Source organism: Stenella coeruleoalba (assembly GCF_951394435.1).
Source record: "Stenella coeruleoalba genome assembly, chromosome: 8".
Taxonomy (NCBI): Eukaryota; Metazoa; Chordata; class Mammalia; order Artiodactyla; family Delphinidae; genus Stenella; species Stenella coeruleoalba.
In genome coordinates, this window is record NC_137154.1 from 25,100,580 (window position 1) to 25,127,495 (window position 26,916).

A 26,916-nucleotide genomic window follows, 5' to 3' on the forward strand; every position below is an offset into this window, starting at 1 on the left:
CAATTTCTCCACATCCCTGCCAATGCTTGTTATTTTCTTCTTTCTTCTTTTTTAACAATAGCCATCCTAATGGGTATGAAGGGGTATCTTACTGTGGTTTTCAAATCTCCATTTTTTTTAATCTAATTCTTCATCAATACTGGCTGCACTAACACCTAGAGCTTGATGTCATCAGTAGCTATAACACGTAAACTTTGTATTTTTTCATTTGAGTTATCGATGAATATTAAACATTACACTTAAGACTAAGCTCTACAGAAACCCATTCCCAAGTGATTACTGAACAAACCCCCTTCTTTCAGACCATCACTGAAAAGTATAGAAATTATCAAATTACTAAAAACATCAAGTTTTAGGGACTTCCCTGGTGGTGCAGTGGCTAAGAATCCGCCTGCCAATGCAGGAGACATGGGTTCGAGCCCTGGTCCGGAGGATCCCACATGTGGCAGAGCAACTAAGTCCGTGCACCACAACTACTGAGCCTGTACTCTGGAGCCCACACGCCACAACTACTGAGCCCACGCGCCACAACTACTGAAGCCCACGTGCCTAGAGCCCACGCTCCACAACAAGAGAAGCCACCGCAATGAGAAGAGTAGTCCTCGCTCGCGACAACTAGAGAAAGCCCACGGGCAGCAATGAAGACCCAATGCAGCCAAAAATAAATAAATAAATAACTTTTTTTTTTTAATTAAGATACAAAAAAGGAAATGTGATCAGTATTGAAGATTTCTAAAGATCTACAAGAAGAAATAAATCAAAACAAAACAAAACCCTTTTAAAAACACAGGAAAAAGGTTTCCTTTAACTAAAGAGAGGCTCAGGGCACTAAAAGATTATCTCATAATAAACAGGGATAAAAGACCAAAACATTAAATACACAGCCCGTACTACACAATTAAAAAAAAAAAAAGACTTGTCAGTACAACAAACAAAAAAGTCAGCTCAATGAACATTACCTTAGGGAATATTTTCATTCAACTGGAAATCAGCAAACAGATACACTAGATCAAGGTAAACGACTGATTCTGTTACATAAAACCCTGCATTAAGATTTCTTTTCTGAACACACCCATCAACTCTGTTTCCAGGCTATACTAAAATAAGTAGACACAAGTACAGTTCACTTTCAAAAGTGAACTTATTACCACTCTTTAAAGGGAGATCGAATGGAACAGGAAACAAATATAAAGTTGAGACCCCTTTATCAGGTAAAATGTACAAATTCACCTTTAATCTACCAGCTTCAAAGCTAAGAGCTAAAGAATCATCCTGTGTGAAAACAGTAATGGTATCATGTCTACACAGCTAGAGTAGTACTAAATTCACTAATGGAATAATGTGTTTTTAGTCAAATCACACAAATACACGTTAATTGCCTTTCAGCAATGATTACAACTGTCTCTCGGCATGCTATGATTAGCATAAGACAAAAAGACTGAAATGTACTTCGTAAAAACTCAGTGAGCATGCTAAAAAACAAATAAAACAATAACACCACCACCCCCCACACACAAGCCAGTGCTTCTTGACCTACTACCAAGTCCTCATCATCCTATTCTGGTCTTTATTGGATCCAGTCACCTCTCATAATCCTCTTTCCTTCCCTCAGCTCAATTAAACCCCAAGATCTGACCTGCCCATATCAACACAGTACTTCACATTCTGTCCTCAAAATATTATCTCTTCCTTTGATCTACCATCTCTTTCTGATTATCTCCCACCACACAAACTCCCAATATTCCTTGCTAAATTCTAGTTCCTCTCCTTCTAGTAAAATAGATTCAAAATTAACATTTCTCTTATGTAACACACAAAAATATTTTTAAAGATGCTTAAGAGCAAAAGAACCCAAAATTCTAAATCTGAATACAGTAGCTCTCAATCCTTTTCCTGAAACATTTCAGGTATGATGAACTTTGAAGAAGTGAAGCACTTTAGGGGAGGTAGTATTAAAGGGCAAAACTTTTTCAGTAAAAGTACTTTGGGGAAGGTGGTCTTCACAAAAGCATTTTTATTAACACATGCAAATGAAGTAATTTAGTCATTCTAAGAAAGGAGGTTTGCACATCATTAGAATGACTTTCAAAACTGCAGAAAATCTTGGGCTTCCCTGGTGGCGCAGTGGTTAAGAATCTGCCTGCCAATGTAAGGGACACGGGTTCGAGCCCTGGTCTGGGAAGATCCCACATGCCGCGGAACAACTAAGCCCGTGTGCCACAACTACTGAGCCTGAGCTCTAGAGCCTGCGAGCCACAACTACTGAGCCCGCGTGCCACAACTACTGAAACCTGTGTGCCTAGAGCCCGTGCTCCACAACAAGAAGCCATGACAATGAGAAGCCCGCACACCACAAGGAGTAGCCCCCGCTCACTGCAACTACAGAAAGCCCACGCACAGCAACAAAGACCCAACACAGCCAAAAATTAATTAATTAATTAATTTTAAAAAACTGCAGAAAATCTTTTGCAAAACAGCAGGGTCAACCTACTTCATCTAGGTAGTGGGCCAAAGAGAAATGATGCCGTTCTTACACTACTTCTGCATTCCTCACAAAGTCTAGCACAGAGTTAAATGAATAAAGAAAGCCTCAAGTTATTATAGTCTCAAATCTTTTCACTTATTTTTTATAGGATATTGAAAACACCAGTTTTATCACAACTCTAATTTCTGTACAAATGACTATGTCTTGGATTCATAAGGTCTGACAAGCAAAGAGATCAAAGGAGATAGAAGGAAATCTTCAAGGTAACAATACTGTCCATAATCTAGTTTCATGTAAATAATAGATTGTTCCAGCTTGGTTTATCCATAGACTTAAAGATTTTGCTTTCATGAATATACTTAGAAAAAGCTTCATTTTTTCCATTTTTAAAATATTTTCAGGCACATGAATATTTTCAAAGGATATTAAGACATTACAATAAAGTTTCATTCAGAATCATTTTTTTGATACTTGTAACTGGACACAATGCAAACAATATCAGAATTTCATGTCTGTTTCAACTGAAAATTTGTCATCATTTTATTGAGGGATAAAAGGACATTTTTCTTAAGAGTTTTAAAACTGAAAGGCATCAAATATAGAGAAGAATGTTAAACACAAATATCACACTTTTACTTAGAGTGACTGAACAAAGCTATAAATTGCACAAGTATTTGTTACTGTGATGCCCCTTTAACCATTTTATCTTGGATTAATTCATAAATATAACTTTAAATTAACGTTAGTTTGTTGTATATATTTCCCAAAAAAATCAGCTCCTGAAACAATTATGGTGATAGCACAAATGAAAACCTTTAACCAAAAGCTGTATTATTTGGGCTGAAGTTTAAATTCCTACTAACTGACCTAATTTTCAACGTATTATTCAAATGACAAATGAGTTAATAATCTATGAAAGTTACATCAAATTCACTTTTTTAATGTCTCATAGCTACATCCACTGTGATTATCAAACAATGTTTTCATATATTTTAATTCTACCTTTACCATACTTATCCCTGACAACAGATGGTTGGCCTCGTTCTCAGGTTGCAAGTTTGAAGTTTAAAGATTCAATTACTTGAGGGAAAAGAAAAGTCTAGATACCTTCATTAGTACCCAAACTTTAATTTATGATAATAAAATACATATGAACCTACCAATGTTTTTTCTGACAACATCAAAGAAACATCATATTTTGTGGAAGAAATGGAAGAATTGTTAATTAAATCCAATGGAAAACTCTTTCATAAATTTTCACTTGTACATTCAAATTCTGGGATACTATTTTTTAAATAATCAAGTTAGTTTATCCAAAATATAGTCACTCCTTATTTGTTCTTTAACATGTACAGCCTACAAAGGTAAAGCCATTTATAACTCCTTTACATCTTGCATGGACTGAACAGATAACTATCTGCTTCACTTTGGTATGTTTACCCACTTCACCCTACCCCATCCAAACAGAGAGTTCTTCACTAATTAAAAAAAAATACACACACAAGACACAAAACTTGTCTCCAGTTAGTGATTTCCCAAATTTTTATCCTATAATGACCACCTGTGAATTTATCATGAGAAGTTTATAATGCTATATTTGTCCCTCATTACATTTAAACAATTTCACACCCACAGGCTCTAATTATTCTCCAACTGAGGTGCTAGAATTTCCTTCTAGAAGATAAATATAAAAGGGGGGAGGGGAGGAATCTTTCCCTTTCAGTTTAAAATTTATGTTACATTTTTAACAAACCACAAACCTCTGATAGAAAGGAAGAAAGGTTTTCTTTAAACAAGATACAAAAAGCACAAACTATAAGAGGAAGAGATTGGAAAATGTGACTTGACTAAAACTTAAAACTATTATTTATCAAATGATACAGTAAAGATAAGCCACAGATACGGAGAAGACACTGGCAACACACATAACTGACAAGATCTAAAGAAGTCATAGTGTGTTTAGCAAAACACAGTAAAAAATGGGTAGAAGGTATGAGCTGGCAATTCACAGGTAAGGAAATAGAAGCCAAAAGGCTTTTTAAAAAAATTTTTCAACCTCATTAGTAATAAGAAAAATACTAATTAAAACTACAGGAAGATGCCATTTTAAACCCATCAGGCTGACAAAAGGTAGGACAACACCCAATGCTGAAGAGGAACAGGGCAGCAGAGACTCTTATAGACTAGGTAGGGTAAGAAGTACAACCACTTTAGAAAGCAAGGCTGAAAATGGATGTGGCCTATAATCTAGCAAGTCTTCTCCCAGGTACATACCCTACCTGGAGAAGCTCTCACACGTAAGTACAACAAAACAGGTAAAATAATGTTCACTGCAGCACAATGATAAAATTTTGAAATAACCTAATTGTCAGAAAAGGGATGGATATAGTAGCGTGGCTTTTTCATACAACATACACAATGACTGTGGCTTATAGCACAGTCACCATACAGTTATGTACCACAAAAAAAGAAAAAATACCAATTATAAAAGTAAGACACTGATTAAGATGTATCATAATTTCAAAGATGTTAAACATGGGAAAAATTGTGCATGTTAGAATAAAAGACATGCAGCAAAATGAATTAACTGAAATTATATATATATCAACATGGATAAATCTCAAAACAACAATGTAGAACAAGAAACAAGTTGCAAAACAGCGTGTATCATTTATTTTAAAGTCAGCAGCAGACAAAACGATATTGCAGTTTTAGGTATAGTTAAGTATGTGGTAAAAGTATAAAATCATGCATAGAAATGATAAACATGCCAGGAAGAAAAGGAAAAGGAGGGACTTCAACTGCAGGAACTATTTTGCACCCACGGTGGCAGCTGCATAGGAGTTGGTTCTACTACTACTCTCTGTACTTTCATAGCCTAAATTTACATTAATTTTTAAATAAAGAAGGAGAAAAAATCTACCAGAGAATAGAATAACCTCTTTAATTAGTTGTATTTTTAAAAGTTAGAAAAATATAACCATTTTAGATATATTTTATTAGCGTATTCAATCAGCCATACACTATTTCATCCCATTTTTCTTTCAATTTTTAAATTTTTCTTTCAATTCAAATCAAGTAAAGACATTTAGGAGCAGGAAGATTTAGCAATGAAGTATGTTTTTCATCAATGAGCTCCTTCTAGCAAGAGGCAAACACATGTATACACATAACTACATCACTAATGAGGGCAGTAACATAAGGATGTGTGAAGCACACAGGCAGCAAAGTAAAGGGGATGATTAACATATGCCCTGAAGGAGCACTGAAGTATTCAGTAAGAAGTTAATCTGTGCTAAATTTTGAAGGATGATGAGAAGAAGCCTGCTATTTAGGAGGGATAGTCCAATAGCACAAACCAATAGCACATAAAAGAGCAGAGACTAATGAAAAATATGACATTAGCTTTATTTGGCTAGAAGAGGGGCCCACAAATTATGGTTAGTCAACTCCAACCCAGACTATTTTTGTATGGCCCACGAGCTAAGAATGGTTTTTATATTTTTAAAGGTTTAAAAAAAAGCATGCAACAGGGATCATATGCCACTTGCAAAGCCTAAAATATTTCCCATCTACCCATTTAAGAAAATATGCCAAGCTCTGCTCTAGAACGTAACTTGCAGCCAGTGGAGAGGGCAGCTGGAGTAAAAAGATGATCCTTGAGAAGAAGAAAGACAACCTTAAAAAGAAAGATCATGAAGAACTTTGTCTTCCATAGTAAGGAGCTATGAGGTGCCTCTGAAGGGTTTTAAATAGAAAAATCAATATAATCATATTTGTATTTTAGAAAGATTACTCAGGCAAATTTGTGACAGATAAACTGGAAAGAAACAATAATGGAGGACTTCCCTGGTGGTCCAGTGGTCAAGACTCTGCGCTTCCACTGCAGGGGACAGGAGTTCAATCCCTGGTTGGGGAACTAAGATCTCAAATGTCGCTCAGCATGGCCAAAAAAAAATGGAAACAACAGTTGAAAGACTAGGGTGATAATCCAGATAATAGTTGATCAGAGCCCAAGCAAAAGCAGTAGTAATAGAATAAGAGTACTGATTACCAATAGTTAGCTATAGGTAGCTAGGAGACAGAACCACAGAACTTGGTGACGAGTGAAGGAAGGAAGGAATTAATAAAAACATGTTTCTGGCTTGAAAACCTGATAGCCAAATGTTAAACAAAAAAAAAAATTTTTCTAAGGAGAAATGAGAGAGGAAAAATTAACTCAATTTTAGACATGCTGAGTTTGAGGTACCTTGTGACTTAGCCCAAGTTCCCTTAAATGTAGACTCTTATAAAAAGGCCTGCATTCAGGTAGTTTACTTGGGAAGTTATCCTAGAGGGCATGAGTAAGGGACATGGAGAATAAGTCAGGAAAGAGGGAAAAGCAATTAATAAACATAAAGGAATGATGGAATTAAAAATTAACTTTTTGGCAACAATCATAATAATTGATTCAAACAAGAATTATCAATGGATGCAAAAACTAGCAGGTGAGAAAAAGAATGAATATATGTATATGTATAACCGAATCACTCTGCTGTACACCTGAAACTAACACAACATTGTAAATCAACTATACTCCAGTAAAATTTAAGGAAAAAAAACAAACAAAACCTAGTGGGTGAAAGTTTCAAGAATAACAGGATATTATTGTTGGGAGACAATTCACCATGGAGCTCTCATGTTTCTCCATGTCTTGCAAGCAGGGACACTGAATGCCTTTGTTCTGCAGTCTCCTTTCAAGGATATTTGTATATTGAACAGCCTTGAAGGTAGAGATAGCGTCTTTCTCCTGAGCAAAGGGCAGGTTGTTTCATGTCCAGGATAACAAAAGATAATGACTCCTTCTTGGGCGCATGTCAGGCAGGCTCACTGCCCCTTATAAAAGTTTCCTAAACCTGGGGTTCCCCGCCTGGAGCGCAACTCCTCTTGTGCAGGAGTCACCGGGCCCTGTTTACAGCACCCTGTGGGAACTGAACTGGGGAAACAGGAAATACTGACACACTGACTACCACTATCGCTGAGTACGAAAGTCCTTTAGCTCTGACCTCAGAGTCTATCTTCTGCCAGCAGCCATGGCTAATTTGTTAGCTTGCAAGACCCTTCATGGCCATACATTTCAAAGTACATTCCCACAAGATACATACGAATCAAAAGGAAGAAACTGGCAGATGCCACCTTAACCAAGTGATCAATGTTAAAATCACTTGTAACGGGATATATCAACATCATATGCCTCCTGGTATGATGTACTGAGAGGAATACACGTCACTGTGATACGTCCAAGAACAAGAAAACAAACATCCAAATTGAGAGCCATTCCACAGAATAACTGGCAGTATTCTTCAAAATGTCAATATCAGGAAACAACACAAAGACTGAGAAACTTTTCAGATTACAGAAAACATAGACATAAAACAAAACAGTCTTTGCTTTTAGGAAAAAAATCAGGTGTATACGGAAGTCAAGTCTGCAACTTACAAAAAGTTGAAGGAAAAAAATACAGATGTAGAGAGAAAAGGTAAATGCAAATGGTGTAAAATGTTAACATTTGAAGAATCTAGGTGAAAAATATATAGAGGAATTCTTTGTACTATTCTTGTAAATTTTCTGTAGGTTAGAATTTTTGTCAAGTCACAAATTAAACAGAAAAAAAAGTATATGAGTGACAGGCATAAAATAATGTTTTTCTTGCACAAGGCTGCTCTTCAAGGGTTACTCATTTGGGAATGAACTGCTGAATATCTTAGGCATGGCCCAGATCACCTAAAATCCAGAATTCTCAGGCACAGAGCAAGTCCGTGGGATCACGTGCCAGCACTAATTTTTTAAAAAAAGGTTTTCATAAACAGTGAGAGGAAATCTTTTCATTTAAAAGTATTACTTTGGGACTTCCCTGGTGGCGCAGTGGTTAAGAATCCACCTGCCAGTGCAGGGGACACGGGTTCGAGCCTTGTCCGGTAAGATCCCACACACCACGGAGCAACTAAGCCAGTGAGCCACAACTACTGAGCCTGAGCTCTAGAGCCCGCGAGCCACAACTACTGAAGCTCGCGCACCTAAAGCCTGTGCTCCGCAACAAGAGAAGCCACTGCAATGAGAAGTCTGCACACAGCAACGAAGAGTAGTCCCCGCTCGCCGCAACTAGAGAAAGCCCGCTCGCAGCAACGAAGACTCAACGCAGCCAAAAATTAAAAAAAAAAAAAAAAAAGTATTACTTAATTCACATTGGTTTTTGGAGCTTTGGGTCATTATGCAATTCCTTCAATCAACAGAGACTAAAATTAGTATTTCACTATGTGGTCCAATAAATTCAACTAAAAAGGTCTTCTCATTCTTGAAAGACAGAGAACCTTAGTACTAGTCTATACAAGGCTCTACAATAGGAATTAGAAAATGGAACTATATGACTAGCAATATTCAGGCAATAAAAAGCAGTATCTAGTTACACTTCCATTTTTCACTTACTTTGTTTAAAGTGCATATTTATAAAAGACAAAACAGCATGTCTTCTTAGAAATAAAAGACAGGGTGCACTAGAAAATAAGTTTTTAGTGTGAATAGTAAGTTTAACTCTTCATTGGACATTTTAATACCTATATCATTAAGCAGGTCATTTTACCAGTATTATATCCAGGAAATTACTGACACTAAAACATCTCATGTAAGAAACCTTTTCATATAAATGAACCACCACAAATTGTAAAGCTTCAAAAAATAAACCTGCTGTCTCAGGTACTCACAAAACATTTATTTGAAAACACTAAAGTCTTGGGTATTTTCCAGCAGTATTGTGAGCAAAGCATCTAGGGAATGTGTTGACTATAACACAAATCAGCATGTTAAATAACAAGCTTCATCTGACTTAGCAAAACATTCTAACTTTTGGAACAGAAAGTGATCTGTTGGACATTTCAAAGCTGCTAGAATTCACCCTGTTAATACAAGTTTTTACTTTAGAAAGGCTAGAAAAGAGTTAATTAAAAACAGTACTTAAGAACTACGCTTACTAAAGCATATAATTCTCTAGATTTTTTTTAAAGCTATATAAAAATCAAAACTCAGAAATGGAAATATCGACTGAAAAGTTGAATAAAAATGAAAAGTTCACCTGAAGCACTCTTTATTGAAGTAAACTTTAAGATTAATAATTCACATCTGGTTTATAAAACACGTACAAAAGTAAACTTTATTTAAATTTGTCACACAATATCAATACCAATACCTATCAATGGATTGCTAGAAAAATTAAACAGCTTTACATCTTTAGGTTATGAACAACTCCCTTACTAGAAAGCCAAATGAATTATTTTCTACTTTGTAGGAAATCTGTCCCAAAAGAACCACCACAAAACTTTTATTTCTTATAAAAATCCTTTAAAGCCTGAATTATTAAAGACTAAGAAGGCAAAGATCAAATGATCCTTACCAGAAGAATATCTCCTAACCTAAAACACCTCTGAAACAATTCAGAGGAAGCTGAATCGTAGATTAATAATTTGATCAAATGTCCACTGTTGATAAAGCAATATAAAGGAAAAGATTACGCTGACAAATAAGATTTTTGTAAGAGATAATAGTTCAAAGTTCTAAATGAACATTTACAGAATTAAAGGTCAAGTTCTATAAAACTTTTCTAAATTATGGGCTATGCTAAATAAACAACTTTTACATTCTCCTTTTGTACAGCATTCTACATTCAGTACTACTGAAGGAGTACTATCACTCCAGAGTAATGTATGCTACAAGAATTAGAAGTCTAAAAACCAGTGTGAAGTGGTAACAGTAGCTGCCCCACAGGCACACACTAACAACAGTTTTACATTTCTAAGAGCTGAAAAGACAAAAAGTTACAGCTGTATAAGCTTGATTTTAGTACTTTTAGTTTTAAAAAATCTTTATGAAAGACATTTTAGGGCTTGAAAAAATAAACTGGAACAAAAAATTCAACTACTTGTTCTTCCCAAATTATGTTAAGACCCTACATGGTCATGATGTGACCTACACTGCTAAATCCAAAGCTGTTTTTTTCTTCCCTTCAATTATGTTTTCTCTATTCATATTTGGTTGCCAGATATGCCGCTTTATATAAATGCCCTTTTTCAGGAACTCAGTGAAGTACCTTCAAAAACCTTTCTAAATGCAGAAACCTTCGAGTTTCAAAATTTAAATGTCATATATACCTTATGAACTGAGGATGATCTTTCACAATGGCATCAGGAAATCCTGTGCTTCAGGAAACTCTATGGTATCAAGTGAGAAACAACAGAAGGAACAGAAATGAGACTATGTTAAGAAAAATAAAGATCTCATTCTTATTCTCATGACAAAAATTTGAGGAAGAGGACAGGGCAGAGATTCACAAAAGGTATCCTTAAGAAAGCCAGAAAAAACTAGAACAATGTAATTCATAGAGCCTTAAAGAGTAAAGAAAACCATCGGCTTCTCAACAGTACTCCCAAAGATGGGACTTCCCTGTTGGCGCAGTGGTTAAGAATCCGCATGCCAAAGCAGGGGACACAGGTTCGAGCGCTGGTCCGGGAGGATCCCAAATGCTGTGGAGCAAATGCGCCACAACTATTGAGCCTGCTCTCCACAACAAAAGAAGTCACCGCAATGAGAAGCCCGCGCACCACAAAGAAGAGTAGCCCCCCCACCCCACCACCACCCCCCCCCCCCCCCCCCGCTCGATGCAACTAGAGAAAGCCCTTGCATAGCAACAAAGACCCGATGCATCCAAAAATAAATAAATAAATAAATATTTTTAAAATACACTTTAAAAAAACAAAGTACTCTCAAAGAAAGGACCCTGAATTCTTAGAAATTATCAGAACTGCTTCTGTTTGGCTCTGACTACCTCTAATCATTAACTTCTTAAAGTGACACATTGTTGGGTTGGATATAATAAGCTGTGAACTAAAACTGCAGATTTATATGCATTTAGCAAGGGTCACATAAATATTTCTTCTACAACAAGCTCCACAGAAACACACTGAAAACAAATTTTTATACAGGTGTAAAAAGCCACACTGTCATATAGGATACTATACAATTTTATGTATCAGAATTATAATGATAAAAACTTATTCAGATTTATCTGGCTAAAGAGGTTTTTTAATGCCATAAACATATAAAAAGATAAAAAGATGATTAAGAAAGTTTAATTCAAAAAAAAAAAGAAAGTTTAATTCACAGAGACAGACTCACAGATATAACAGACTTGTGGTTGCCAAGGGGGAAGGGGGATGGATTGGGGAGTTGGTATCAGCAGATGCAAACTATTGTATATAGAATCAATAAACAACAAGGTCCTATTATATAGCACAGGGAACTATATTCAGTATCCTATAATAAACCATAATGGAAAGGAATATGAAAAACACTATATATATATGTATAGTGGAATCACTTTGCTGTACAGTAGAAATAAACCCATTGTAAATCAACTATATTTCAATAAAATAATTTTTTTAAAAAAGAAAGCTTAGTTCAGATTGAAGTTGCCTAAGTAATATCTAACACATTTTAAGTTCAAAATTAAGGCTAGCTATTGATCCCATGGCATAAAATAAACAAAAACATGCTAAATCACTTGAAAATGGCCAAAAAGTAGTTAGTTTACTGATGAGAAATTCATTCTCAGATAATAACTAAAAATTTCTTATTGGCCAAAACTGACCTCATGCCATTTTTCAGGCAACCGCATAAGAGGCTAGATAAAATCTCAGCTATAAAAGTAATGATTACATATTAATTATACATGATGAATATGCCAAAATGGTTATTTTATAACAATGTTACCACTTAAAATATTATTTATTCATAGAAACCTTGCAAATTCAAACAGTAAAAATTATCACTAAGCCATTATCATTACCTGAAATCAGACTTCACTAGAGTGGCATGGACAGAGAGCTACACTGCCAAGAGCTAAGAAGTGAATAGAAATTCAAGTAGAGGCTAGAGTACACATTACGAAGTGTGGAAGAAACAGAGTAGGGAAGATAGGTCCACAGACCTGGGGAGGCACAATTAAAAGATGGCTGCTTAAGGATGCCAGATACCTGACCATTTCAAAAGGCTGAAGAAAAAGGGCCAAGAAAAAGGGGGAAATGGAAGTTATCAGACAGGTTCAAGATGCTGAAAAACACAATTCAGAATGAAACCCATAAGAGAGAATAGGGAGTAATCTTGGAGGGAAGGAGATGTTTCTTTTCTTGAGTGTAGTGAAAACACAAAGTGTGTAGCGGTAGAAGTTATGCTCAGAGGTAGAGGGCTGGAAATTTGGAGTAATTCATGCCTGTTAACCTCTACATAAGAAACAGACTCATCTGTTAGAATTAAGGAGTGAGGGGAAGAGGAGAGTTCTGAGAAGTTAAATGTGTCTATGACACATTCACAACTGCTTGGTGAGGTACCTGTCAAGCTACTCAATAAAGACGCTATCCTTTGATTAAAGGATATGAGTATAGAATGCCTGTATTTGATTACTTTTATAATAATTATATTTGATTCCCCAATGTCAACTAGGCACTTTAGGAGATATTAAAAAAACCCTTTAAGACATGGTCTCTGACCTCAAGGAACAGTTCAGATACTATTTTATACTTTTTAGTGTAACCCTTCCCCAAAAGGTAAGGTATTAGGTTACCTTTTAATAGGTTATAAATTGAGGTATTTCATTTTCTTCCAGTCAGATTAATATGAAACAATTTCAAGCTAGATATACCTTCAGATATGAGATACTTTAAAGAGATTTTACAAGTTACAAAGTAGGCACTAGAAATACTTTCAGCAAAGCCACACTAGGCTTAGGGCAACTCACAAAGCAAGCATTCCAACTATTTTCTACGCAAAAGCTACTGGCAGCAACTATACTCTAATTAAAAAAAAAAAAAAAAGCTATTGGCAAACCAATTATGCTATAGTCCCTAACAACCTAAGTAGGTTTCCAAGCAGAATTCAATTTTCGGGAATTCCCTGGCATGGCACTTTCACTGCTGGGGACTCAGTTCAATCCCTGGTTGGGGAACTAAGATCCCGCAAGCCGCGGGGTGTGCAGCCAAAAACAAAACAAAACAAACAAACAAACAAAAAAGAATTCAATTTTAAATACACAAATATAAAATATCAAAATGTTACCAAATTGTCAAAGCTCGTAAAGAATACATCATACAAGACTTCCCTGGTGGCACAGCGGTTAAGAATCCGCCTGCCAATGCAGGGGATATGGGTTCAAGCCCTGCTCCAGGAAGATCCCACATGCCACAGAGCAACTAAGCCCACGAGCCACAACTACTGAGCCTGAGCTCTAGACCCCAGGAGCCACAACTACTGAGCCTGAGTGCCACAACTACTGAAGTCCACGTGCCTAGAGCCAGTTCTCCGCAACAAGAGAAGCCACCACAATGAGAAGCCCGCGCACCGCAACAATTTTAAGAAAAAGAATATATCATATACAACTATAATTGGAGCAACACAATACAATACTTGCCCTTTGCACGACTGTTTTTAAAGAGCCCAAGTTAAACAGACTTTTGATTTACACAAATTAACGACACAAATAATATCCCTTCTGAATAGTGGTTTCAAAATAAGTTAAAGCTAGCAATTTCAATAGTTTTTAAAGTACAGTAAAATGGAATTCTATCTATATGCTGTTTTCACCTATTTTCTTTCCACAGGTGGCATAAGAGAGGTTTGGAGATCTCTGTACTCCAAACTGAGAAGGTAATAATATAGTTAGAAAAGGCAAACCTTAACAACTTTCTCAGGCAATGCAAGAATTAAGCATGTCCAGAAGGAAAAACCCTGAGAGAACAAGAGAACTAGATTAACCATATTTGAGAAATGACCAACTCCTTCATTTAAATTAACATACAGCACGTCCCTATAAGGCAATTATACTACTAAACTGGTAAAAATAACTGGTAAAAATAAAATTTACTTCCTCAAAGCAGGGATCATCATGTCTTACTCTCTTCATTCACAGCACAGTACACCTTGCACTTAATGGGCACTCAAACTAGATAAAATAGTTTTCAAACACTTATTTTATCATTGTTTTACCTGCCATAATAAAATTAATTTATTTGCGGTCAGAGTCTGTGATCCAGCTACAAAAAAATATTTAAAGCATACTAACCAGATTAAAAAGCTAATACTTTTGGGCTTCCCTGGTGGCACAGTGTTTGAGAGTCTGCCTGCTGATGCAGGGGGCGCGGGTTCGTGCCCCGGTCCGGGAAGATCCCACATGCCGCGGAGCGGCTGGGCCCGTGAGCCATGGCCGCTGAGCCTGCGCGTCCGGAGCCTGTGCATCCGGAGCCTGTGCTCCGCAACGGGAGAGGCCACAACAGTGAGAGGCCCGCATACCGCAAAAAAAAAAAAAAAAAAGCTAATACTTTTGAACACAATACTATTCTTATCTAACTTAAAATACAAAACTACAACTAATATACTATAGAGATACTTGTACTGTCTCCGATGAAACTGATTACAAGTTGGCTCAAAACGTGTTTGTTTTCTTTTGTTTTGAGAATGTAGTGAAGCGTAGCATCATAGCAATAGGCTATCTAGCATATAACCAGTAGTTTTCATTGTGAGTTTAAGTCACTGTACCCTATTTAATCTCAATAGAAGTTGTAATAAATTACAGATAAAGCCCTCAGAAGTATTAAATTATACTCTAAAAAAATGTCTGTAGAAAGTCAGGTTCAATTTTCAATATGTTATCAGTCCATCTGACTTATTAACTATTTAAGACTGTAGCATTATTTATCTAAAGTAGTATAGTTTACCAAACCTACAAGACTCTTACTGTATTATTAAACAGATAACACACAGTCAAAATAGACACAAATGAAATTTTTACGCCTTTAAGATAATTGCTTTATAGGGGAGAAAACATTTTCTAAGCAAGTTATTTTCTGCAAAGTTTACTATTCTGTTTTTAAAAAACTGCAACAGATTTTGTTTAATTTATGAATAATATACAACAAAGTAGGAAGAAGTTGAATTTAAAACTAATATTAATGTTTTTGGTAAATCAAATACTTTTTAATTTCTAAAAGGGAATAACTGGCTAGTCAAATGCAGCCAAGTTTTATATTTTCTATCAAATTCTAAAGACAATTTTCAAAGCCATATATAATCAAATATAGTTTATAATAGGGCTTCCCACAGTGGTTGAGAGTCCGCCTGCAGATGCAGGGGACACGGGTTCGTGCCCCGGTCCAGGAAGATCCCACATGCCGCGGAGCAGCTGGGCCCGTGAGCCATGGCCGCTGAGCCTGCGCATCCACAGCCTGTGCTCCGCAGTGGGAGAGGCCACAACAGTGAGAGGCCCACGTACCGCAAACAAACAAACAAAAATATATATATATATAGTTTATAATAAAGGACTACAAAATTTTAAAGGTGGGGAGACAGTGACTCTTATTTTGTTGATTTATTTCAATATCAATCAAGCCTAAACAATTTTTTTCCAATTAGAAAAGGTGCTCCAGCATTAATAATTATATAAAGTAAAGAATTTATCTGACCACCTCTGGCAATCCTTTATTTTCAATGTGACCAAGAGTTATACTAAATAATCAGTCTTTCACAATTTAGATCCTTACCTAAAGGAAAAAGCAGAGCTCAAAGGAGCAAAGTATTATACTTCTCTTTATGCTTCTCTAAATCTCCACTTCTTTTAGGTGTAACCTTTTTGGTTAAGGAGACAAAAAAAAGACAAAGTGGCAAAGAAAATGTAACATGAAAAAGTATCTGGAAATCTAATCTTCAAAAGAAGAGATGGCGCTTCCTTGGTGACACAGTGGTTAAGAATCTGCCTGCCAATGCAGGGGACACGGGTTCGAGCCCTGGTCTGGGAAGATCCCACATGCTGCAGAGCAACTAAGCCCGTGTGCCACAACTACGGAGCCTGCGCTCTAGAACCCACAAGCCACAACTACTGAGCCCACGTGCCACAACTACTGAAGCCCTTGCGCCCAGAGCCCATGCTCCACACAAGAGAAGCCACCGCAATGAGAAGCCCACACAGTGCAACGAAGATTAGCCCCCGCTAATAGCTACCACAATATTTCACTGACCTTATAACTAAGAGAACCCTGGTTTCTAGCAACTTGAACATTTAAATCAAAATAGATTTCTAAGTCTCCCAAATCCAATTAAGTCACCCCCACTACAGCCCAGCTTCTTCTACCTCATCTGTCCCCCTACCTTCCCTCCCATTCAGTCTCCCTTAGCAGTGAAAAATTCTCAGAAAATTAGAGAAATTATTTGGGTCAAAAAAAAATACATTTAAGGTAAAAAATATTATTCTTGGTTTGTTTCATTTCAAAGACTTATCTGTTAGAATAAGCTTTCTAAAGTATTGACTTGGCATTAACTACTAAATATAAAACACAAAGTAAATCAGTTTAATGACTTAGCTGTCCCCAAACTACAAATGCCACCCTAAATATATAGTATTTCCAATACTCATCCAGTTATTTTAATTTCCACACAAGTAGTAAGAGCAGAGGCTCTAACACCCTAGCATACAGTGGTATGCTTCAGAATCTAGGCAATACGTTGCCTTTGTGTAGTGACACATGGCCCAAGTATCAACTGAGGAGAACAGCATGATCTGCTAAATCAGTCAAGGTCTAATTCAACAAACATTTAGGTAAAATGTATAACAAACATCCTCTAAATATCTGTTCTAGCTTGGTCCTAACTGATTAAGTCCAAAACAACAGCTGTGACAAAGCTACAGAAGCAGCACACTAACATTAAGTTGTTCTTCCCCAAACCACTCTTTTTTTAAAACAATTTGATTGATTGATTGATTGATTGGCTGTGTTAGGTCTTCGTTGCGGTGTGTGGGCTTCTCATTGTGGTGGCTTCCCTTGTTGCGGAGCACGGGCTCTAGAGCACGCAGGCTTCAGTAGATGCCGCGCGTGGGCTCAGTAGTTGTGGCTCGTGGGCTCTAGAGCGCAGGCTCAGTAGTTGTGGCTTATGGGCTTAGTTGCTCCGCAGCATGTGGGATCTTCCCGGACTAGGGCTCGAACCCGTGTCTCCTGCATTGGCAGGCGGATTCTTAACCACTGCACCACCAGGGAAGCCCCCAAATCACTCTTAATTATACCAATCCAACCAAAAGAAGTGCACTGTGTTTCCTCAAGTCGGTCACATAAGTGCTTTGGCTATCCTAAAATCCTCCACTGATTCAAAACTTCTACTCCAAATCTATATCCCTATATTCAACTTATGTTAAATGCTTAAAGGTACTAGACAAAATGTATTTTAAGCAGTTGAATCCAGAACCAGTAAGGACAGTAAGGACATTTCAAACCAGTAAGGACATTTCAAATAATTTATTTAGACTTACATATGTATCATACAGAAAGGGTTTCCCTTTCAGCAAGTGGGGGTGGGGGGTGGGAGGGAACACCCTTTCAAAAGTAATAAAATACACTGACAGGTTCCTCGATTTTCACAAAGTTCTAGGAATTCGTCATCAAAAGTAACTTCCAATTTAAACATACCACACTGGGAGTTTCAACTTCAGATATTAGGAAATTAGGACAGCTGCAAAACCAGAAATTATACATGAAGATTTCTTTTGGCAGCAACAATATAATCATGTAGCAAGTTACTTTATGTCCTTTAATAGTTTAGAGGCAAGAATAATTCTGGAGGAATATTTTTAAATGTGGAAAATTTCACAGTTCCTTGGAATACCTTTAAATCTAAATACTGCCATGACATTTTCAACTCCAAATTCAAACATATGTAAAGTTACAATGGAAACTATTTTTAAAACCTCTGAATTAACCACCAATAATGCAATTCTAATGTACCATATCATCACCCTCAGTGGTGAACTGCTACAATCAGAAAAGCATATTAAGAAAGTTAACTTCAAAAGTTACCAGAATAAGTCATTCTAATATTCAAATGGAAAATAACATGCAAACAAGTATTCCATTCAATGGATGTGAAACAGGCTTGGGAAACAGCATTTTAGCACTCTGAAATTTACACTTTCCTCTTCCACCCTTACATATAGATGCTCTCAATGCTGATGTATCAAATATTTAAAACGAAGCTCAATCAAAAAGTTCACTTGACAGCTGTTGCTATTTTAAGTTGCAAGAAAAAAAGGGGAGGGCGGGGCTTTCAATAACCTGCATTCAACAAATACTTATGTGCCCTGCCATACTAGCTACAGCAATCTACCTCTGTAATTTGCACCATTTTATGATACCCCATGACAGAAGATCCAAAAAAATAAAATAGTATGATCTGAAACTTCTTTTCAAGCATGTTTACAAGAAGAATTACCTCATAAAAACCATCCACTTTTATGTGACTCTAAAACTCCATGCCCAGAAGCCAATGACTGGTTTATAAGCAATATAATGACAAATTCAATGGAAAAGATATTATGACAATAGACTGAGGCTGGCTCACCATGTTATGATCTGCTTGCCTAATATGCATGTTTAGCTACTGTAGTCAGCAATGTCCAAATATAAATCTGAAATATTTAATGGCTGGTTCTGTTCTAGATTTCAAGCTCATTTTATCTTTCTAAAACATAGTTTTAATCTAAGGCTCTCCACAAAAAAATTTTAAAAACAGTCCCTAAAGTATAAAAAATTAAGGGACAAATTATTCAATTTTCCCATAAATGCAAGAAAAAAACTGCACAGTGAAATGTCCAAAGTATCAAATATATCAGCCCACCTTTACCTTAACACAAATTAAAAACAAGTTTCAAAAATAAAAGAGAAATAAATCTCAATCAGGTTGAGCATTATATTTCATAAATAATAGTTCCCTGTACTTTAGGAATGCACCCATAAATATACCAAGAAATACCTTGTTGATTTAAAAGTAAGGAACTTTATTTGGTTGGTTCCATTTCTATTACTCTTAAGTGGCATATAAAGACATAAGGTAACTAACAAAACTATAAAAACTATCTTTCATAAAAAGGTCAGTCTTATTTTGTTTACTTAAATACTAAGTTTAATCATGACCTATCAAAATCTTATCATGGCTCACTGTATAAAATTAGCACCGCACTTGCAAGCATAAGCAGAATCTAGACTTATCAAACATATGGTGAGGCATGCCTAGCTTCTGAAAAATCAAATGAGAATGCAGGATTAAAATGTCTTTGGTTGGGTTACAAACAAAACACGATCCTGTTTAAAAGTTTGCATCAAAAATTTGATCAAGAGAACCTCTCAAAATTTTAAAGCGCCCAGCAATTAAATCTTAGAAATAAACTGAAATGGTTTAAATATAACTCCTTCCACTTCAGAAGCTACACCTAACAAGCAAATACCTAAAATAGAAAAAAAAAAAAAATTCACCCCCATCTCCAAACTACTAGAAGGTATGCATAACACAGGCACAGGCTGGTTTACCAGCTAACTTTTCTGGCCCTAGACCAGAGAGACATCAAAGCTGACAACAGAACCAACCATGAGCTTTCCCTGTAAACGGGACGATAATCTGAAAAACTTCACTGTTGCTAAAAGAAGCTCCTTTAATGAGAAGCAGCGAACGGCAGGTGAAAAAATAAATTCTAACAGGGCAGCAAGAGGTTGTGAAAACACGGTTCAAGGACTGAACGTGTTATGACTGCTCTGTAACAGGTCCAAGGTAATTTACGCACACACCCTTCAAGCGCAATTCCTCAAGCAGAGATAAGATTGGGAAACAACAGGCTTCGGCCAAGAGCCACATACCATTTTAAAACAGCCGTCTCCCTCCCGACAGGAAAACAGACATTCTCGCTCATCCGAAGTCTTTCCGCGAGTTCTCCCAGCGCCGCGAAGGGGAGAGGGCGGCCGCCACCCTAACGAGAGACGCCGGCAGCAGACCCGCCGCGCGGCCGCCACGCCTTCCTCCGGCCGCGGCGGGGGACGCGGAGCGGCGGATCACATTTCTCCTCCCCAACAATCACACGCACTCACGTCCCCAGAGTTGACACCCTCCAAACCCGCCGCTCGGCGACGCTGGGGACTGGGCCACAAAGCCAGGGACGCAGCCATCGGCCGCGGCGCTCAAATTGCGTGCGTGCGTGTGTTTGTGTTTGTTCCCCTTTAATGAAAGACAAGAGGTCTCCGTAGTGACGGGCCAGGCTGCGGTGAGGGAAGAGGCCCCATGTGGGACTAAACAAAACTTCGGTTGCTGGGAAGAGCCGTTGCGCAACCCTGGCAGGAGGCGGCGGGGGCCGCTCGGCCTGGCCCAGCCCAAGCGCGGCTTCCCCGAGGCTGCGCCACAGCGCGCAGGAACCACGCGCGGCCCCCGCGTCCGGGGGCCTCGGGCCCGGGGCGCCCCGGCCTCAAGGGAGACGCCTGGCCCCGCCACCCCGTCGGGTCCGGTACGGAAACGCGGGGCATGAGCGCAGGGGATGCGGATGGGGGTGCAGGACGCGCAACGGGTGCGGACCGCTCCAGGGGACGTCGGGCCCGCGAGGGTCCAGGGGAGGGGCCCGCTGGTCCCCCCGAACGCAGGCGCGGCCGGTGGGGCCGGTCCCCCGCCCCGGGGTGGGTACGCCCCTCGCCCTATTCACTTACCTTCCTAGAGGCCTGCGCTCTCCCCTCTTCGGGCGGCCGCAGCCCTGAGCATGTCCGGGGTGGGTGCGGGGCCGTGTCGGGAACAGGGAGCCAGGCGCTTCAGCAGGCGGCACCACCCAACCCGGGCTCAGCCCCTCTCCGCGGCCGCTGCCATCTTGTCCTGGCGGCTGAGAGGAAACGGCGAAACACCCTCCCCCGACCGCTGCTGCTGCTGCTCTGGCTGCTGAGCGCCGGACCTGTGTCCCTCATCTTCCTTCCCGGGGATTTGGGGTGGGGACGGCTTGGCTAGGGCGAAGGGGTGGTGAGAGGTCGGGCGGCCGGCCTCCCACTGCTGGGGCCTACGGGCGGCGCGCGGTGCGGGGCCCGCGGCGGTTGGGGCCCATTCCTGACGCCCCCGCCGAGAGAGGAGAAGGAAGACAACAGGGACCGGCGACGGCGGCGGCGGGGCCCGCGGCTCGGTCTCCTCAGGTCGCCGCGCTGCCGGCAGTCGTCACGGAGGCGGCTGCCGCCGGCCGCCCCACTCTCGGGCCCCTCCTCCGCGCCCGCCGGCCTCGGTCGCCGCCTCCGCAGCGCCACCGCTCGCCCGGCCGCTCTGCGCGCCGAGCCCGGGCGGCCCCGCTCGGCTCGGCCCGCGGCGCCTCAGTGAAGCCCCTCCCCGGGGCCCGCCCGCCCGCGGCCGCGCCCTTGTGTTGATAGCTTCGAGCCCGCCTTGCGGCCGGCGGGAGTCTGACCCGGAGCTCCCTCACGCCAGCGCCCCCTTTACTGTTCCGAACCTCAGTCTTCGGCCCACTCCGCCAAAAATATATATTGTAAAAAGATCCTAACACCAAAGAAAGGCTGAAAATGGGGAAGCGGATTTTACAGGCCTTTCGAGATCCCGTAATCATAGTTTCCACTGCCACTCCTTTGGGATCTGTTTCTTGGCTTTTTTTTTCTTCTTTCTTTTTTTAAGGTCTAATAATAAGGGGAAATGCTGAAAGTGAACAATCCCAGTCTAAAATAGGTCCTTCCCGCTCCCCCATCCCAAAGTGTCAAGGGAATTGTAAAATCAGGTTAAAGAACGAGGAAAAGGCCCGCGTGGAAAATTTCCAAGAGCATCTCTATGGTCCAAACCCCCGTAAATATGAAGTTCACCCACCTCTGCGTTGATAATTCTCCATCAAGGTACTCAGTTCCACTCCCAGAGACTAGTTACCTCCCTCATGGAGACTAGGAAATCAACAGAATGGCCCATCTCAACGGAATCACAGAACCATAGAATTTTAGAGATGAAAGAACCTTAGAGATCCTTGGTCCAAACTCTTTAAGTAGGGCAGGGGTTCAAAGAAGTTTAGGTTACCTACGCAAGGTTATACAGCCAAGCCCTGGTCTGCACTCCCTCCCTCCTTCTCTTCCCTATCAAACAACTGACCTAAGTATCATTCAGAGTTAATCTTTTTAAATATTAGTTTCTTTTTGTCCTGAATTAGTGTTTAACCTTTTGGGAACACCTTTCTCTGAGGAGTGGAAGTGCCCTCTCTTTGTTCCCTTCATAATCTTCACTAGGAGGATTGAATCTACCCCACAAGTATTTATCCCCAGACATTTTCTATTGCGGTAACTGAGGCAGGGCCTAAAGCGAGTGGCAAATTGCTGCATATTTAATTCCACACTTTGACTCCCTGCTGCTTTTCAAACTGGGAGAAGAGTATTCTGAAGAATACCTTTAAAAGAGAAAAGGATAGTATGCCCTGAGGCAGTAGGAAATAACATTTTCGAATAACAGTTTTCTTCAAGTTAGGGAGGATAACCAGTTGCAAAGGTTTCCAAAATAGAAAAACAAAACACTGACTGTCTCTCAGAGAGCAGCATATTAGCCATTCCTTTTTACTTAGTATTTAGTTACTTTTGATTTTTTTAAAAAAGTAATAGTTAAAAGAACCAAAAAAGGATAAAAACATGACTCAAAGGAGAAAGTTACAATAATAGAAAAATCTATCAGTGAAACAAGGAAGATATTCCACTAGAACTTCAAACTTTCAGAATTTTTGCAAAACATTTCTCTGGGTCACCCCTAATGGAAGGCTTCTATTCTCCTTATTACAGCATTGCTACATCTATGAAGGAAGCTGAAAAGGGTAAGGATTTTTTTTTTTCCTTTCTAGCCCTGTCATTGATACACAGTAAGTTCCAGGAAGGGACCCTGTCATCTTTTTTTTTTAAGATTGTATTGTGAATGCCTAATACACTAGCTGATTTATAATAAGTCCTTAGTAAATATAGCTGAATAAGTAAATGAACACTATTAGTTCAGGTCTTCCTCCATTTTATACCTATTGTCTCCTAACTTAATCTCTTTACCTCCAATCTCTCCCTCTCCAATCCATTCAGAATACCAACCTCCAGATAACTCTTCAAAGCCCCTGATTTAGCCAGTTTATGAAATTTGTTTTAAAAAATTGAAAATTTCTCAGTGTTAAGTTTTTTTTTAAATGCAGATTACTGCTTCCCTGGTGGCGCAGTGGTTAAGAATCCGCCTGTCAATGCAGCGGACACAGGTTCGAGCCCTGGTCTAGGAAGATCCCACATGCCGAGGAGCAATTAAGCCTGTGCACCACAACTACAGAGCCTGTGCTCTAGAGCCTGCGAGCCACAACTACTAAGCCCGTGTGCCACAACTACGGAAGCCTGCGCACCTAGAGCCTGTGTTCCACGACGACACTGCAACTAGAGAAAGCTCATGTACAGCAACAAAGACGCAAAGCAGCCAAAATAAAATTTTTTAAAAAACAACAACAATGTTGTGATGATAGTTTAAAAAAATAATAAAATAAAATGCAGATTACTAAATTGTACATGAAAAAAAGTTTATGAATAAAAAGATGATAGCCAAAAAATTTCATAATCTTTTCATTCAGAAATATTGCTTAAATACTATGTGCTGTGCTATGATCTGAGAATACAGTGGTGAAAAGTGAGACACGCTGCGAGCTTATATTCTCTCTAGAAAGTTGGCTATCATACAAATAATTAGTAATAATAACAGGCATTATAAAAGAGAAGTACAGGGTGGAAAGAGGGGACAGAACAGGAGAATCTAATAAAATGGGGATGCGGGGGGAGACGCGGGCAGGGGGAGCCATGGAAAGACTGGTTTATTTCTCATCCTGCAGGACTCACTCGACGCTCACTTCCTCAGGGAAGAATCTCCTGACTTCTCTGACTAAGCCAAATTTCCATATATCTTTCCTCTGTAGCATTTTTCTCAGTTGCCATTTTATGTTTATCTTCTGGTTGTTTGATTAATGTCTACCTCTTCCACCAATATGAAAAGTAGAGAGCACATCTTTTTTGTATTCCATTGTATCCTCAGCACTGAGGCAGTGGTGCGTAGTAAATGATCAACAGGACCAGTTACATACATACAGGTACAGGGCCCAGTACAAAGTGAAAAAGTGGGTCCCCTTGTTCAAAATTATTAAGGATTTCAAGTTGGTGACAGAGGAGTGAAACCAATCATGGGGACTTTCTAAGCACAGGACTCTGTGCAAGTACACAGGTTGAATTAAAGTTGAGATCTAAAGGATATAGGAATTAGCCCAAAGAAAGAGAGAGCACTTGAGGGCAGAAGATAAGATTTATGCAAAAGTCATGTAGAAAAAAAATGTGATAAAGAGTACAAATTTGAGAAACTGATAGTTTTTAGTCAGAGTGAGAGGATAAATCAGAAGCAGATGAGGGTAGAGGGAGAAGCAAGGTCCAGATTGGGATCTAGGACTTCATTCTACTGGCAAAGGAAGCTATTGAAGGATTTAAGGAGAGACACAGCATGGTCAAAGAAGCTATAGGCTTTGGTGTCAAAACCATCTCTTTTACTGCTTTCCACTTTTCTGTATTTTTCAAATTTTCCTTTCAATCTCAGAGTAAAAGCTAAAAAAAACGTACAACGGACCTAAAATGGTCTATAAGGCCCACAAGGAGCTCACCTCCCACTTTCTGTCTCCTCACTCCACCCACAATTCCTCAAAGACGCCAGTCACTCTCCCTTCTCAGGTACCTGGATCATTCAGGTACCTCAGGTGCCTGAAACATTCCCTAAGTATCCACGCACCTCCTTTCCAGGTCCTTAGTCAAATTTCCCTTCTCCATGCAGCCTTCCTCAGCAATAACCACCTATCTATACACATAAACTCCCCATTTTTTATCCTTATCTTTATCCTTAAGTTTTAGCACGATCTCAGATACTATTTTATAGGTTTTCTTTCTCTTCTACCTACTCCTCACCCTGATCCAGACAGTAAGCTTACAAAAGTAACTTAATATAATATTTGTAAAATGAACAAATGAATTTTCTCTGTAAACAGTTTGAAACACTCCATAAACTCAGAATGCAAACAGTCACAGTTGTTTGAGATCACCCAAATGTGAAATCCAAGACCTCTCTCCCTCCCCCTCCCTCTCTCTCTCTCTCTCTCTCTCTCTCTCTCTCAGGTCTTTCCTAACCCCCACACCCCAAAATTAGTCCAAAGAAGGACAGTACTCCTCCGACTTACCTTGTGTTCATCACTGCCCTTGTTCCTCATTTAGCACCTATAGGTTCCAATATGCAGAAATGGCCCTCCCCAGCCTTAGGGGATGAGGCTGATACTTCTCCAAAAGAACCTTGGAATTTTGTCACAGAGGCTGAGTCATCAACCCACATTCCTCTTGTTCCTCAGATAAACTGGGGATTTGTTGCTGTAGTTGCTGTCTCCCTCCAGACCTAGGTGTCCTTTCCTGCCTTGGTGGGGAGTGGGGAGAGGAGGACTTAGTCAACGAGAAAGAGCTCCCAACTACAAATCTCTGAGGGGAGAGGTTCAGCAGGGAGCCTCTGTCTCCTCCCTCCTCAGAGTTCCTGGCCACTTTATGCAAATAATCAACTTTCTCCCTAGATATCAGCTTTGTGTACCTGGGCCTCAGGGATGGGCAGGTGGGATCAGTAGAAACGTTCCTTCTGGATTGTCTCACTGGTGCCTACATTTGCATGACAGAAAGGCCCACTCAAGTAACTCTTTGTAACCTGTAGATGTTTCCTTTCTTAAAAAAAAAAAAAGGTTCCCACTAAATACAGATAAAAATAACCTCATCTTAATCTGGAAATTCACAAATCTCATCTTAATTTGGGACTTCGGTACTATAGTCAGCACAAAAATCTCAAACAGCAAAATTCAACCTTGATTTGTGAATTTCCAAGGTATAGTAACCATCGTTTTGCGCATATAACCCTACACAATAATATGTATATATTAATGATCTGCTATTTGTAGGTAGTCATAGGGTAAATGTTTCATGTGCTTCACCTCTTAGAGCGCTTAAGAAAATTTATGAAGATAATACATTTTCAGCTTTTCCAGTTTCATCATCTTCTTAAGATGGAGTCTAGCAATCACTCTCTTTGTTACAGTTTTTCTGTTAAATCTTTAATTTCTTCCTCCAGGATGGTGAAGACACTAACGCACCCACTCACCTGACACCCAAATGATGTCTCCTTTGTTGAAGAATCCTTAAAATCCTTGGCACATTATTTCTATAGATAGGTTCATTTTGTCATATTTTAGCTTCCACATATAAGTGATATCATATGGTATTTGTCTTTCTCTTTCTGACTGACTTCACTTAGTATGATAATCTCTAGTTGCATTCTCCTTCAAGTTTGATTGAATCCATTGCATCAGCTTCTGGAGAAGAAAGGCCTGCCAGCACCCACACTGTTCACATTTTCCATCCTCTCCAGAGCTTCTGGAGTTTAATTCTCAGAAGTTAAATGTACTAATGATACAATTTAATGGAGTAGCATAGTTTTTATATTGGAAAAAAAATGTTTAAACTAAC

At 39.2% G+C, this 26,916-nt stretch overlaps 1 protein-coding gene and 1 long non-coding RNA gene across 5 annotated transcripts in view; one reads left to right on the forward strand and one right to left on the reverse strand.

The window, feature by feature from the left end:
- The window catches only part of HIPK3 (homeodomain interacting protein kinase 3), a 95,007-nt gene extending 73,226 nt beyond the window's left edge, over positions 1-21,781 (reverse strand). Inside the window, exon 1 of one of the 3 annotated variants that reach the window (XM_079928888.1) lies at positions 21,067-21,781. The gene's annotated coding sequence lies outside the window, so the exon portion shown is untranslated. Of the gene's footprint in view, positions 1-20,232; positions 20,360-21,066 lie in introns of those variants that run through there. The other 2 variants (XM_079928890.1, XM_079928889.1) reach the window with 2 other exon arrangements.
- On the forward strand, positions 20,514-23,930 carry LOC307190074. Of its 2 annotated transcripts, none has more exons than XR_013829357.1 (3): positions 20,514-21,036; positions 23,152-23,183; positions 23,544-23,930. It is a non-coding gene; the product is annotated as an uncharacterized lncRNA (long non-coding RNA). The 2 variants fall into 2 exon arrangements; XR_013829358.1 differs by having other exon boundaries at positions 20,519-20,870.
- The last annotated feature ends 2,986 nt before the right edge of the window (positions 23,931-26,916 follow it).